Source organism: Bubalus kerabau, chromosome 19 (assembly GCF_029407905.1).
Source record: "Bubalus kerabau isolate K-KA32 ecotype Philippines breed swamp buffalo chromosome 19, PCC_UOA_SB_1v2, whole genome shotgun sequence".
NCBI classification, from domain to species: Eukaryota; Metazoa; Chordata; class Mammalia; order Artiodactyla; family Bovidae; genus Bubalus; species Bubalus kerabau.
Window position 1 is genome coordinate 20,840,831 of NC_073642.1, and position 16,321 is coordinate 20,857,151.

Genomic DNA, 16,321 nt, shown 5'->3' on the forward strand with positions numbered 1-16,321 from the left:
CTGGACGCTAGAATCTGTGTTGACTCAGGGTCAACAGATGTTTATGAAGCACCTGCTCTATACCCGGCTGGACAAGATACTGAGGATCTGGGTGAGCAAGGTCCGGTCCGTCCTTGAGAAACTCTTTATTGAAGGGAGGGTGGCCTGTGACCTGACCATCAGCACATCGGTGGGGTGTGTCCACAGAGGGAGAGCAGGTGTCCTGAGCAGGGATGGAGGGCAGGAAACAAGCAGGACACCAGGTCTGAGTGGAGGGTGAAGGGTCTGTCTTAGTGGAGGAGGCAGGAGATGGGGGCCAGGGAGATGAGAACCCAACCCCAGTCTGAGGGATGGGGGACAGCTTGTCTGGGAGCAGGAATGTTCAGGAGGAGAGAGATGGGCCTGAGTTTGGGCCCCTCTGCAGGGCTTCTGGCACCAGGGACCCAGGACAGGTGTCAGCTCCTGGCCTCAATGAAGAGTTCTGTTCTCAACATGCTGAGCAAGGAGCACTCTAGAAACATCTCTGTCCCCATTCCCCGGTCCCTGGGCTCCTGTGGGAACTGCTCCAGCCCCTCTGGGTCTGAGGCCAAGCCTGCAGCGCCCCGCCCCCACCCAGCAGATGGGAGCCCCTGGAGGGCACACGTGGCCTCAGGACCTGGATTCTGTGCCTGGCCCTGCCTGGGCCCTGGGCTCATGGGTGAAGCCAGGCCTGCTCCAGACACCTGCCGAGTCCAGGGTCTGAGGGGCCTGGGAGACTCACCCCTGACCCACTGCAGCCCTGGACTCAGGAAGTGAACAGGGAAGGCCCGAGATGGAGGACGCCAGGGCAGCCATGGAGCTCTACCGCTTCTCCAGGAGAATCGAGAGCAGTGAGGGCTGCCCTCCTAGTGGTATCAACCCCTCCCCAAGCCCTTCATCTCTTCAGGACAAAATCTTTGCTTTTGTAAAATGCATTTTTAGTGGTAAAATGGACCTATATTTTTTCTACTCCTTAAGATCCTTCTCTTTTTCTTTCTTCTCTCTGGGTGTCAGTGAACACCACCCAACATTGAGAGGGCAAGGAACACTTGAACTAGGACAGGGACAAGTGTCAAATTTCTTAACATCCTGAATCCTGTGAGTCCAGGATGAAATCCTTGTGACTTAATTAATACTCCACCTCACTTTCCTTTTCCAACTCCATCTATGCCCAGGAGGGAGGCATTATTTCCTGAGGGTGACACCCAGCTCCGAGTTCCATTTGTCACATCCTGAAGTTGATGCCCCAGCACTGGGGAGCTTCCAGGCAAAGGTGCAGCAGAAGGGATGGGTCCCCCCCCCCCCACCAGAGACCTTCAGCGCTTCATTCCTGCTCTTGTTTGTAAAATGAGGAAGCAAAGGTGGTGGACTCTGGAGTCTGAGAGAACTAGGTTGGGATTCTGATTCTGTCCTTTAGTAGCTGTGCGACAAAGGTGAGTTACTTAACCTCTCTGTGCTTTAGTTTTTCTGTCTGTAAAGCAGAGAATTCTAACAATTCACTGGGCTGTTCTGAGATGTTACACACAAACCATTGAGCACCATGCATGTCATAGCTCAAGCTACCACTAAACGTCAATATCTGGTGATTATTCTCTGCACAGTCCAGTGACCTAGCAGAGAGCAGCTTTCCTGTGCTGCAGGGCCTGGCCTCTAAAGGAAGAGCATGCACAGTGTACATAAGGAAGTGTCCATACCAGAGCAGCGACTCACATTAGGATCAGCTGCATGTTGCTATTTAGATCTGTGTCTGGTTCCTGCTTCAGCTCCAAGGAACTAGAATCCCTGGGGGTGGGGAGTGAGGCAGATGGGTGGGGGTAGGGTGGCCCCTGTTGACCGTCACATATGTTTCCGATGCCTAACACCCTGGAATGCCCTGTGGAGCTTTCTCAGAACTCTGGCACCTGAGCACTGCGTTCTCATACTGGACCAGGATCAGCATCACCTGGGGGGCTGCTGGGCCCCATCCCAGAGTTTCTGACTCAGCAGGTCTGGGGTGGAACCCAGGAATCTGCATTCCCAGTAACTTCCTGTTGATGTTCTGCTGCTGGTCCGAGGACCACACTTTAAGAAGCACTGTACCCATCAGGCAACCGTGATGCGCAGCCACGGATGAACCACTGGCCTAAGAGCTGAGCACCTCCAGGGCGACTCCTGTCACTGGTCCAGCCTCTCCCCTGCCATCTCCCTGGGCTGCCTGTTCATGCAGAGAGAGGACACAGCCCTGTAGGATGTGTCCCAAATAGCCCACTGCAGGGATGAGGGGCTCCACGTAAGGTTAAAAACCCAAGGATTTCAAATCCAGGCCCATCTGACAGCAATGCCAGTGCTTTTCATTCAGACAGCTTTATAATGGCAGTTTTCCCATTCCCAGCTATGACACCTGGGAACCAGTGTGAGACGGCAGGGAGGTGCAGCTTGACTTCTCAGAAGTCTCTGCTGGAGGCAGCTGTGTGTCTGGTTGTGGAGGGGCCACCAGGTGTCCTTGGACCATCTCCCCCCCAGGCTGACTTGCATGGAGAACTAGCCTGAGGGACACTCTGGCAGGAGGCATGAGGGGCTGGATCTCCAACTTGGTTAGGGGGCAGCACCAGGGACCTCTAGATGCCCTCTCTCAGCCAATGAGCTGAGGTTGGGAGAGGCCTGGGGCAGTGATGCCGCCTGATGTGAAAGGCGACCCCAGGATTCCTGCCTCTCAGCGCAGGTTCCTTCCAGGGTTTCAGGCTTTCTTGGAAGGAGAGGAACTAGGATTCCCAGAGGAAGAGCTTTCAAATCTCTAACCCAGCTTTCTGCTTCTGGCTCAGTGCAGGGTCAGTTACACTTGGCAGGTGCCAATCAGCCCAGTTGCTGGTGTCTGTGAAAAACCACTGCCCTCTGTTCCCAGGTGCTGGAGCCCCAGGTACGCTTGTTGGGATCCTGTTTAGGGCCCTGAGCTGGTCCCTCATTCAAAACTGAGCGTCTTCACCTCTTGATGTCCTCCTATCCCCAGGGTTTAGGGCTGAGATAGAGGGACAGGGGTGCAGACACCGCCGTGCCTTCACCCAGCTCTTCATCCCTGGGGTCCTCAGTGGAGGCTGGAGTTTTTCCACTTGACGGACCCCCACCCAGGACCCTCCTTCAGGAGGAGGAGCTCAGGCTGAGGAGGAGCTGGCATTCCTGGTGGTTCAGTCTAACTGCACCGGGACTCACTGGAGTCTACAGAAAAGAGGGGTAGATTTATCATAAGAACTCTTTCTATGTGACTAGCATCTGCCCTCTAAGGGAAGGAAAGGCTGGAAGACAGTGACATTGGCTGGGGCTCCCCTGCTGTTTGGAAGCCCCAGAAGCCTGGCCCGAGGTGCAGCCTCAAGAAGGGAGGAGCTGGTGGGCAGAGACTGGACCTGACAGGCCCTGCTCAGTTGTTCCCAGGCTGGGAGGTCCTGAGCTCTAGCCCTGCTGAGTTCCTGATGTGTAGACTGGGGATAATAATTAACCCTCCCAAGTTAGTCAGAGGGTCAGAGATGATGATGTGAGGGGCCAGGCACAGAGGGGGCCTGGTGAAAGGCAGCCTTGAACAAAGTCGCACCTGTGATCCTTGCATCCCCTCACCTGCACTCCTGCCATTAGCTTCTAGCTGCTTCCTCTATTTCCATTCTTTCCCTCAATGTCTGCCTGTGCTGAATTCAAACTGAGATAACTTTGAAGGCTTCTCTTTGCTGCCTTGGGATGAAGCACAAACTTTAAAGTATCACCTCCAAAGCCCTATAAACTCACACCCCTTTCTACCTCTCCAGCCTCATCACCTCCCTCCCTCCAGCCACTGAGAACGTCTTCCAGTTCCTCTTAGTCATCTCAGGGCCTTTCCCCGGACATGTCTATGTGCTCCCCAACCCTGAACTGAGATCAAAGTTCACCCTGGCACACAGTCATCTTGGGCTCAGTCTATGCTACTCTAAGCCTCAGTTTCCTCATCCAGAAAGTGGAGTTAATAGCACCTGCTTTTAGACATGAAGGCTTTTGATTACACCACGAAGAGAACATTTCTGGAATCCTAAGCAGAGAAGAGCTGTACTAGAAGGATGCTGGATAACTTGGAGAATCACTGGGAAGGGACCAGCCTGAGATCAGGCAGAGACCAAGAAGGTGGGAGCTGAGCAGCCAAGGGCAGCTGGTCCAGGCACCTTGGCCATTGGAAGCACACGCTGAACGCTACTGCAGGCCCCGCAGAAGGGATTCTGATCTGTCCTGGTATCTGTGTGTCACCTGCTGCTTAGGTGTGCCCAGTTGTGGGGCAGTTCAAATATTTATCTGGCCTTTCAAGTTTCTTATTGAGGGTGAGGCCCAATCTCTCACTGAGACTCACAGAAGGAGGACATCCTCAAATATGGTGGGGAGTTCAGGTTCTCAACGAATCCATGCAGGGAGGTGTCTGTCACACAAGGCCACAGGGCAGTTGGGAAGATTAAAATGAGATAACACGCAAATCAGTGATTCTCAAACATTTCCCCTAAAGGCAGAAGAAATGGAATGGATCCTGGTCAGCAGATCCAAGCTGAAGCCTGAGGCTTCAGTCTTATGCTGTATACAGTCAGCAAGTATCTGCCACGTGCCAGGGCCTCAGCATGGGGACTACAACAATGAACAAAGGACACGACATCCCTACTCAGTGGATCTGTATTCCAGGGTTTATCTTGGAAACCTCTTATTTTCCTTGAAAGTGAATGCAGAATTTTCCCTTCCATTTTGTAACAGGACCATAGTGCTAATAATACACCCATAACATGTCAGGCATATTTCAGTACAAAAGTTATGAATGAACTGGTTCCTGCGCTGCCCTATTTGCTTGAAGATACAGAAAACGGTGTCTTTAAGTGCCTATATTTGAGCAAGTTATGGTTGATACTCCTCCTCTGGGTGATGGAGGAGAAACTGGGTCCTGTGGCAGAGGGGGCAGAGTGTAAGAGAGATGATGGAGGGACTGGCCCCTTGCCAGCCTCTTCAGGTTCCAGGAACAGAATATTCTGGAAGTGCCTCCTTCTCCTTGAAGCACCAGAAAGAACCACACTCCCTTTATTTTTAGAAATTTGGATAAGGAGTGGCCCCACACTAACAATAGGAGTGTTACTGGGGGCAGTGGTCTGGGCTGATGGGCAGCTGGCCCCAGCTCAGCATGGACATGGATCACTGAGGTCACCAGGTAGCCTGAGGGATGGCGTGCTGCGGGTGCAGTGGGGTGCAGTGGGCAGCCGGGGGGAGCTCAAGAGGCAGGGGGGCTGCAGCTGGGACCAGGGAAGTGACTTCCCTTGACAGTAGTGCTGAGAGGGTGTCATCGGCCCTAAGGCTTGTCAGGGTCAATGTAGGGAGGGGAGAAGGCCTGAGAGAACCTCCACCCCATGAGCAGCCAGGTGGCCCAGATGGGTGCTTTGGAGGAACTTTGTTACCTGACAAAGCTTACTCTCCTTCTAGGCAAAGCACTGGAGGGATTTATGGAAAGAGATGCTGGTTGGAGTGGAGGTGAGGGGCTAGGCTTGAACTGAGCTCCTCCTCCTCTCCTCACCCCTGGTCAGAAGCAGACCCAGAAAAGACCAAGTGGAGCAAACCCTCACCAGTCCAGCCTGGCTCCAGAAGAGACCTCAGGAGACAGCTCACAGGTTCTGTTGGCTGAGAAAGGGGCCCTGAGGACTTGGGCTGCAGCGGGGCTGCTGTGGACACAACAGTTACAAGACATCGTATGTGTCGTGCTCACTGCAGGCCGAGCTCCGCTCTGATTCATTTGCTCCTCCCAGCAGCCCCTGAACTGTGCACTCAGTGTCTCCATTTTCCAAGCACAGAGAGGTCAACTGGCCAAGATCACATAGATTTAGGTGGCAGAGCTGGATTTGAATCCAGTCATGTGGGTTTAGGATCTTAAATTCTCCTTGGCATTCACCTTGCAACTTCTACCCAGAGGAAGAGTGTAGCCAATATTTTTTTTTGTAACAACTGTCTTATTTGGTAAGACTTATTACCTCTAAGTCTTTTGGTAAGACTTATCTACCTCAACTAACTTATTACCTCTATTTCATTTTATCTTCAGTGAGATTATTATTGTCATCCCCATTTTATAGATGATGAGACTGAGGCTCAGAGAGTACATTATGTAATTTAAACAAAGTCACACAGTCACTCCCTGACAGAGCCTGGATTTGAATGCAGGTCTGTCTCTCAGCAAAACTCAGCAGGTAATAGAATCTCAGGAAATGCAGAGCCCCTTCCCTCTTCTCTTGAATCCAGGAAATCATCTCCTGGCTCCTGGTGTCGTGCTCTGACCGCAGTGCTCCAACCAGAGGTCCTGCAACAGCCAGACCACTTCCTGTTGGAAAGCCAGTCAGAAAACGCCAGAGAATGTTGAGATTCTAGGCAAGGGCTGTGTGTGTGTGTGTGTGTGCTCAGTCATGTCCGATTATTTGCAACCCCTTGGACTGTAGCCTACCAGGCTCCTCTGTCCATGGGATTCTCCAGGCAGAATACTGGAGTGGGTTGCCATTTCCTTCTCCAGGGCAGGGGCTAATGGAGCATAACTATTCTCTTTCCACCCACCAGCCTCTCTACAGGGACCTTTGAGAGGAGCCAGCCTCACAGACAAGGGCTACATGGATTGGCAGCCATCACTGCTGCCCCAACAAGGGTGGAGAGGCAGGTGCCTGAGGCTGCAGGAGAGAAGGGTTCCTCTGCTCTCCACTCAAAGTTGGATTGAGGAAGTCATTGCCATGATTTTCCAAGAAACGCCAGAGAATGGGAATATCTGTGCCCCAAGCTCTGTTCTGGATATAGCTCAGAACACAGTCTGGGGGAGCATCATTTGGAAACACCCTGCATGGAGGAGGCCAGAGGAGCAAGGGTAGGGCAGCTGTCCCGGGAAACAGGGAGCCCAGGCCAGGCAAGGAGCAAGAGAAGGGCCTGAGGCTTGGGCACCAGAGGGCTTCTCCATTAACTGTTTCTGCTAAAGGGCTGGGGGAAGCCCTGGGGGTCCAACAGGTGAGCTCAGGGCCACAGCTCCCCCTCCCCAGACCCCTGGACCCAAGGCACCTCCCTCCCCTCTGCCTTTGGAGACAGGCCCATGCAGGCATCTCTCAGCTCCTCCCCCAGCCTGTCCATCAGGCTGCAGGAAACATGGAGACCATTTGCCAACCATCCCTCTTCTGACCTTCCTTCTCCACTTGGTCTATTTTTCAAACTGAAATTTTCTTTTCTCAAAGGTAATTTACTTACATGTTTCAAAATCAAAATGCTCTAAAAAGCCACATATTGAGAAACCTCGCTTCCACGTGTGGTCCATGCTCTCTCCCCTCAGCTGCCCTCTCTCATCAGTGCCAGGTAGTAGCTGCTCCATTGCACTCATGGGAGCCCTTCCAGTGCTCCATGATACAGAGCAAGTACATGCAGATTTATTTTCTATTTCTCCCACTCTCTTTACATTAAAAAAGGATATAATGCATTTTCTGTATCTTACTATTTTTACTTAGGATATATTGGACATTTTTGTTTGTCATTATTTTGAAAGCATCCTCGTTTTTCCCAGTTGTATAGTATTCCCTCTTCTGTCTACACCTTGGTTTATTAACCAGCATCCTAAACATGACCATGTGAATTAGTTTCCAATCTTTCCAATCTTATTTTCAAGTGAGATCTTGAGTGGGCTCTTGATTCTCACCAGGCTGCTCTGGTTATAAAAAGTGGTGGGTGAGGCCAACACCCTATTTTCAACTCCCATCACCTCACAGGAAACAAAGGGCTCCAGGGAACATAGCTGAAAAACTATGATTTTAGCCCAATCTGCTCATTTTATCAATAGGAAACTGAGACTAAGATCAGGGACAAGACTCATCTGTTATATGGTGGTGGAACTAGAACTAGAAACCGGATTTCTTGGATTCTGCTCTCCATATTCCTCATGGTTCATCCCTAAGGGGCCAGACCACAATGGGGGGACCACTGGACTGGAGGCAGGACCAATGTGACTGTGAACCCAGACATGGACCCCATATCTGCCTCTCTTTCTTACTCTGGGATTCCACTAAGCCATCAAGGAAGCCTGGGGAGGTCTATGCATGCTTCCTTTTCTTGATGAAAAATGAATCATTAGTCAATCTAAGAACGAAGTAGAATTTTTTATTTGAGTTCAGCCGTAAAGAATCCACCTGCCCATGCAGAGGGTGCAGGTTCAATTCTGGGGTCGGGAAGATCCCCTAGAGAAGGAAAAGGCAACCCACTCCAGTATTCTTGCCTGGAAAATCCCACGAACAGAGGAACTTGGCGGGCCACAGTTCACGGGGTTGAAAAAGTCGGACATGACTAAGCGAGTAAACAACAACGAGGAATATGACCCAAGCGACAATCTTTCCGGAAGCTATGAAACTGTTCTGAAGCGGTAAGGGAGGAGGCCAGCACGTATGTGACTTCAGGGAAGGGGTACACGCAACCAAGCACGTAGTTTTGGTGGAATGTTACTGCTCTTCATGAGGAATAGCTCCCCTACTTAACAGTTTTAGTGCTTTTCTAGGTATGAGAAGATGCAAGAAACTGGGATCATAAAAATTTCTCTTGAAAAACTCTTGCTATCTGAGGTCCAGTTTTATAGATGACAGTGTCCCATCCTCGTGTTTGAGCTAAATTCCTTCCAGGGTGGATTGTAGGTCAGTGACTGTGGTGGCTAATTACTCGATTCTTGTAGAAAGAACGGGGTGGTGGGCCACATTTTTTATTTCACAGTCTTCTCCTTTTTGGTCTTAATTTTAACCAGAGTTTGGGAGGCATTTTGTGGCCAGTTTGTCACAGGTCACTAGGAATGTCTATTCCTGGTCACTTAAGGTGCTATTACTCATCCAGTCTTGGTAACAGTAGCCTTAATCCTCTGGACCACCTGTCTTACTAGACTGTCAGCTCCAGGAAATGGTTCCTTCCTATTGCTTCTTCCCATATCTAGAGTCACACTATTACTATCATGGATCTTCGCGAGTATACAATCAGGTCAATCATTTCAGGTCAACATTATTTTTTACCAGAGGCTCAATCACACATTTGTTAGTGCAAGAAGCAATAATCTTGTAAAATAGGCAGAATACAAATAATACAACTATGACATTAATAAGGTCATAAATTGTGTTAATCTTCTGAGGAGTTACATGCCTGGGGCCAAAAGAAGGAAAGTTCATCTTTATGGTTGAGCAGGTATTTCTGCCCCCAGAGAGGTTGGTTAACACATACTGCAGATGCATAATGCTCACTAGGAGGGAGGAGGCTCAAATGGGCAGAGAAAATTTTATGTTGAAATTTGTCTTGCCTTGTTTTATAATATGAACTTTTTCAGTCCTGCTTAAGATTTCCCCACGATGGGGATTACCTCCTGGGAGCCCTTCCCATTCACCCCACCTACCACTGGGTGAAGATCAAATGGCTTCCTCGCAGTACAGGAGTGAGTGGCAGCCTCGGGGGTTGGCGGGGGTGGGAGGGGAGAGCAGTCCCTCCCCTGCCCCTCCCCCACAGCTCTGCTTGCCTGGCTCCTCTGGCCCTGGTGACATAAAGGATGCTGGGCTCTGAGGCTTTGTATCTTAGAGTAAGAGAGGAAGAAGGCTTGGGGTGACTTCACAGCCACCAGTTATTTAAAGGGCTGCTGGTCTTAATGCATGCCTGCCCATTGACATAGACAACCACACACAGTCAGTATGCACACACCTTTAAAGAGAGGCATCTAGGGGCTGGCGGGGCCCCTTTAAGACCTAGGCGGCTTCTGACTTCTAGTTAAATTTGGGCAGTTAGGACCTGTGGACTTTGATGGTTTTGTTTTCATTTTATTTTATCTTTATATTGAGGTTTTTTAAAAAGAACATTGTGGATGTGGAAGAAAGGACAAGATTTCTCTCTATGGTTGACAAGCAAGGACTGATGGGGATCAGAAACTCTAGGTAGTTAAAAGAAACCATACATATTTTTTTCTACATTTATACAGGTCACTTTATGCCTGATTCTCAGAGAAGCAGAAAGCAGTGGCAAAAAGCCACTGACATGCAGAAACACATGTTTGTCTGCACCACACACTCAAGTACTGCAATTTGTTTGACTACAGCAGCTGAAATCGCCACTCAGTCAACCCACCTGCCCCAGAAAAATAGAAAAGAAACTTCACCTTTAATAACAGGTCCATTCAGTCAATTTTGTCCTCATGACCAGAAAAAGAAAAGAAAAAAATCCCAGGCAGGCTAACATCACCTTTAAGGCTGCAATGGCCATGATCTTCTCCCTGCAGAGACAGGACCTGCTATTTAGATCACTGAGGCAGGAGGGCCACACCACTGCCCCCCATCAACACTGCAGACAGGTGTCTTCAAGACTCTAGGATTCTTTACCAGCTCCTACTTTGATTCCCCAAGAGTAGCTTGGATGGGGAGGCATTCAACCTTTGCTTCCTTTAAAATGGCCTCTGCAGGCAGTGGATTTTAAGTAAGCCTGGAAAATTTTTGGAGCCAACGTCAGGCAGGGTTGAACACCAGCTGGGGCCTAGGGATCAGGGTCTCTGCTTCAAGACTCCCACCCACTGGAAATTACTGACCTCCAGAGATTTTTTTTTAACTTACTGGGGAGGCACAGTGTATACTCCCTCCCCTGGGAAAAAGAGGGCCCAATGCCTAGCTACCCACCCCCACCCCCAAACTCATCACACATATATCAGGGGACAGGCACGCTTTGGCAACGAGGCCCCTCCAGAGGCCCAGGGTGTGAACAGCTGCACAGAGGGCTGTGTGCTGTGGAGTCAGCACTTTAAGAGATGGGAGGGGGTGGTGGGCAGAGAAGGAAGGAGTCTCAGGTCCTGATGGATAGGAAGAAGGAAGATGGGGAGAGGTGACCAGGACACAGGAGATGAGAAATCCAACGATGATCAGAAAAAAAAGCAAAAAGCAGAAAATGTAGAAAAGATGAGAGCAGCAAGAGAAAGATGCAAAACAGGATACTGGCAACCATACAAACAGGAAGAAGACAGAGCAGAAAGAGGAAAGGAAACAGAAAAGAGAGTGAGATGAATGGGGAAGGATGTGAGGAGGGTGAGAGGGAGCCAGGAAGAGGACAACAGGAGACGACAGATCTCTGTAAAGACACCGGATGGGACCAAACAGAATCTGGAGCACTGGAGACATCCTCAGACCCTACAGAAACCTGGTGGACCCAGTACACCAATTCGGCCACATAAACCAACAGGTTGATGAATGTCAGGATGACCACAGCCAGTCCCCGGTCCAAGCTGCAAATGGTGTAGGTGAGCTCATTGCTGCAGTTCACAGCCCTGGACTGCTGGGGCTGGCCCCCGAACTCCTCATTGAACTGGTAGAGCTGCCAGAGGATCAGAGCACTAAAGTAGAGGAGAATGTAACACAGAGTGAGTACAACAAGCTGGAAAATGAGGTACAGGATGGGCAACCAGTATTTCCATTCAGCCAGCTTCAGCAGGAGGGCCATGGCTCCCAGGATGAAGCAGATGGAGTACACGGCCACACACCACTCCAGGGCTGGCTGGTGCAGGTACAGGGAGGTGTTGCTGATGAAGATGAAGATGACACAGGCCACGAAGGTCTCCAGCACCTTCAGCAGGCCTGGCATGGTGGGCACACAGCAGGTGATATCATCCAGCTTGTAGCTGTTCTACATGAAGGCCACATCCATGACATAAAACACACACACAAAGCTGGAGAATGCAGTGGTGGTGATGGTCTGGTCCCAGTAAGGACCATAGGCAGGAACTGGATGAGTGAAATGGAGTAGATGATGGAGGCTGAGAGGCAGATGCGGGAGGCATAGCAGGCATAGCAGGTGCCAGGGAGGTTGTACCAGAAGAAAGGAAAGCTGGATGGGAGCCTACATAGCTCTACGATGGAGATGATGAGGGTCACAGTGAAATAGAAGCACCAACTGAACATGGACAGTTACCTATGTCCGTGTTCTCAACACCCATGTTGACCACCAGTAAGAAGACCACACAGGTGGAGAGAGCTGTGGCAGGCTGGGGAGGCAGCACGCCTGGGCCCAGCCGTCCAGGTCTGGGGATGTCCACCTGGTGGACATGGCGCTGTGATGGTCAGGCAGATCAGAGTCGCTGTTATAGCAGTGGTCACTGAAAACCCACCAAAGAAAGACCCAGCTCTGGAGGGGGAATAAGTCACATGCCTGGAAAAGGCTCAGGGCCCTGTGATGGCTGAGGCTCAGGATCTGTGGAGTTAGAATCAGTGACTCAGACGGTCAGGTACAACACAGCATCTCCAGAATGGTTGTCTCCACCCACCACCCTTGGCCTTGTCAGGAGACTTGTCTTATCCTAAAACTCATAGCTGGGTTGAATCTGGCCTCAAACTATGAATATTTTGGATTGCTCTGACTGTGTGTCGTTATCTACAGAGGCACAGGGTAGGGCGGTTGTTATCTGCAATGCTAACCCTTCAAGTCTCTCAAAATTGAAACAAGACTTTAAAAAATTATTTGGTAACAAAATTTGACCTGAACAGACTTTTTACTTAGTGTGAATGTTCAAAAGTTCAGTTGAGGATATACTAATATGTTTGTTTACAAGGTGCTTTCAGACCCCAGAGGGGTGTTGTTATGTCATATGGAGTAGATACACCATGTCACCAGTCTGAAGCTGAAAAATTATGAGTTCTGGTCCTTATCTGACCCCAAGAGTTTCAAAAAACAGACTGTGGATTGTACTGCTAACCCATTTTGCATATGAGAAAACTAAGGCTGGGGGATGCTGAGTCCTGCCCCAAGGCCACAGGTGCAAGACCTTGTACCAAGGCCATAGGAGCGTAGCCGAGAACCCAGGTCGCCTCAGAAGCTGACTGAGCCCCTTTGTCACCATGGCCAAAAGACCCCCAGATCATCACCAGCAGGCTTTCTGACCCCAAATGAGGCAAAAAAAAGCCCACCCTGGTAGTCACCCTATAGCGCCCTAACCAGTTGCCTAACACCAACTTTCAGCAGGAATTTTCTTGTCTTGAGGCTATAAAAACTGGCTACTGTCGAAAACTGTCAACTCTCCCTGGTCTGTCAGGTCAGCCCGCTGTGCTTGCAGTGCCCAATTTGTTATCTCTGCTCTTTCTTTTTAATAAACTCACTTCCTTCTGAAATGCTCTGTGTCCAGAAATTCTTTTCCAATCTGCACTTAGACTGCCTCAACAGGGAGCTTAAGTGCCATCCTTAAGGTTGAAAGGCTAGGAAGTGGGAACCCAGATAAAAATGCCAAGCTGTGTGTGTGAACACTTCACTCTACAGCCCACGTGTCAGCAGGGCCCGTGGGTGGGAGCCCAGGACCAAGCCTCAGGACTCTGGGACCCAGGACATGCCTTCAGGGCCACGGCCTCCTTCCACAGCAAACTAAGACACAGTGTCCCGGCCTGTCCTCCCTGCAGCATCACTAGAAGGAGCTGCCGTCTGAGGGGACGCAGCCCCACCCGGAGGAGGGCAGCCTCAGGGGTGAACAGGGAGGAGCCCTGGGGTGAGAGCAAGGCCGTGGGGACAAGATGACGTGGGAAGTATGGACTGCTGTGAATCCCCTCCACCCAGTTTTGCCTTCACATGTGACTGTGAAAGGAGATCCCCACCCAGCATGACTCCAAGGAGGAGTGTCCTGGAGGAACCACAGAACACATTTAGAGCACGAAATTTTTGCACTTGTTTTATATCCCTGGATATGTTCCAGGGTCTCCTGGTTTATTGTCTATGGGAACTTGAACAGAATTTGTATCCTGCTGTACTTTGCCAACAAAGGTCCGTCTGGTCAAGGCTATGGTTTTTCCAGTGGTCATGTATGGATGTGAGAGTTGGACTGTGAAGAAGGCTGAGCGCCGAAGAATTGGTGCTTTTGAACTGTGGTGTTGGAGAAGGCTCCTGAGAATCCCTTGGACTGCAAGGAGATCCAACCAGTCCATTCTGAAGGAGATCAGCCCTGGGATTTCTTTGGAGGGAATGATGCTAAAGCTGAAACTCCAGTACTTTGGCCACCTCATGTGAAGAGTTGACTCATTGGAAAAGACTCTGATGCTGGGAGGGACTGGGGGCAGGAGGAGAGGGGACAACAGAGGATGAGATGGCTGGATGGCATCACTGACTCGATGGACGTGAGTCTGAGTGAACTCTGGGAGTTGGTGATGGACAGGGAGGCCTGGAGTGCTGCGATTCACGGGGTTGCAAAGAGTCGGACATGACTGAGTGACTGAACTGAACTGAACTGAACTGTTGTGTGAAAATTGCATAAATCTTAATTACTTTGAATGGTTCATAGTGCTTTTCAGGTCTACTATACTTTTCTGCATTTTCATCCTGTTAATTTTTTGGAGTTTGCTATTAAAACTCTAACTAAAAATTGTAATTTATCTACTTAAAAAGTAATTGAAATATACAGTGGATATTACCTACATACCTATATTACATATACATATGTAACTTTGTTCTGTATTTTGCAAGGCTCCTGGTAAATGTGTTATCATATTTTCATAATTTAAAAAATAAAAAAATAAATTAGCATAATGTTTGGCTTCTAATCTCCAAAGCTGCCGTCCAGGTGCAGTATGAAAAGATCTAAGAGTACTCCCACTCCTAGAGGATTTTCCTGGCCTGGGAGACTGGTTAGCAGCTTCAAAGCTGGGAAGAAGGGATTGGAAATGAACAAGGATGCTCTATCTGATGCTGATGGGGAGCATTTAGATTCATTTAATCGCACAGAGGAACCAGAGATAGAAATGCCAACATCCGCTGGATCATCGAAAAAGCATGAGAGTCCCAGAAAAACATCTATTTCTGCTTTATTGACTATGCCAAAGCCTTTGACTGTGTGAATCACAATAAACTGTGGGAAATTCTGAAAGAGATGGGAATACCAGATCACCTGACCTGCCTCTTGAGAAACCTTTATGCAGGTCAGGAAGCAACAGTTAGAACTGGGCATGGAACAACAGACTGGTTCCAAATAGGACAAGGAGTATGTCTGTATACTGGCTGTATACTGTCACCCTGCTTATTTAACTTATATGCAGAGTACATCATGAGAAACACTGGGCTGGAAGAAGCACAAGCTGGAATCAAGATTGCCGGGAGAAATATCAATAACCTCAGATATGCAGAGGACACCACCCTTATGGCAGAAAGTGAAGAGGAACTAAAAAGCCTCTTGATGCAAGTGAAGGAGGAGAGCGAAAAAGTTGGCTTAAAGCTCAACATTCAGAAAACGAAGATCATGGCATCTGGTCCCATCACTTCATGGGAAATAGATGGGGAAACAATGGAAACAGTGTCAGACTTTATTTTTTGGGGCTCCAAAATCACTGCAGATGGTGATTGCAGCCATGAAATTAAAAGACGCTTACTCCTTGGAAGGAAAGTTATGACCAACCTAGATAGCATATTCAAAAGCAGAGACATTACTTTGGAAACAAAGGTCCGTCTAGTCAAGGCTATGGTTTTTTCCAGTGGTCATGTATGGATGTGAGAGTTGGACTGTGAAGAATGGATGCTTTTGAACTGTGGTGTTGGAGAAGACTCTTGAGAGTCCCTTGGACTGCAAAGAGATCCAACCAGTCCATTCTAAAGGAGATCAGTCCTGGGTGTTCTTTGGAAGGAATGATGCTAAAGCTGAAACTCCAACACTTTGGTCACCTCATGTGAAGAGTTGACTCATTGGAAAAGACCCTGATGCTAGGAGGGATTGGGGGCAGGAGGAAAAGGGGATGACAGAGGATGAGATGGCTGGATGGCATCACCAACTCAATGGACATGAGTTTGAGTGAACTCCGGGAGTTGGTGATGTACATGGAGGCCTGGCATGCTGCGATTCTTGGGGTTGCAAAGAGTCGGACATGACTGAGTGACTGAACTGAACTGAACTGAATCACACAGAGGGAGAGCTTGGAGGAGAGGCATGGGGGTTCCTGCTGTGTGGGATAAGGCATGTGCCCTCTCTGGCTTCAGTTCCCCCACCTGGAAATCAGCAGCTTTACCTGGGTCTTCCAGCAGCCCCTCCTCCACTCTAATCTGTGAGTGTGGCATGGTGCCCCTTTCAGAGCCCAGCCTGGATGTGGCTGAACCCTGTCTGCCCAGCAGCCAAGCGAGTGGACTGGAAGACAGTGAGCCAGGAAGGTCATGACCTGGACAGATGAAGGAAGGAGGAGGTGCCAGAAGGACAGAGAAGAAGGAGGGGAGATGGACACTCAGAGTGACAAGGAGTCTGTGGGGTGTGGAGGAAACTGGCAAGTTACTTTACAGAGCCTCCGTTTTCACATGTGTGCAATGGGCTGAATACCTACTATACAAACTATACAAAGTCGTGTCT

The 16,321-nt window shown here is 49.6% G+C and overlaps 1 pseudogene; it reads right to left on the minus strand.

The window, feature by feature from the left end:
* Nucleotides 1-2,973: 2,973 nt before the first annotated feature.
* LOC129634506 (myeloid-associated differentiation marker-like) lies at nt 2,974-12,066 on the minus strand (annotated as a pseudogene).
* Between the last annotated feature and the right edge of the window lie 4,255 nt (nt 12,067-16,321).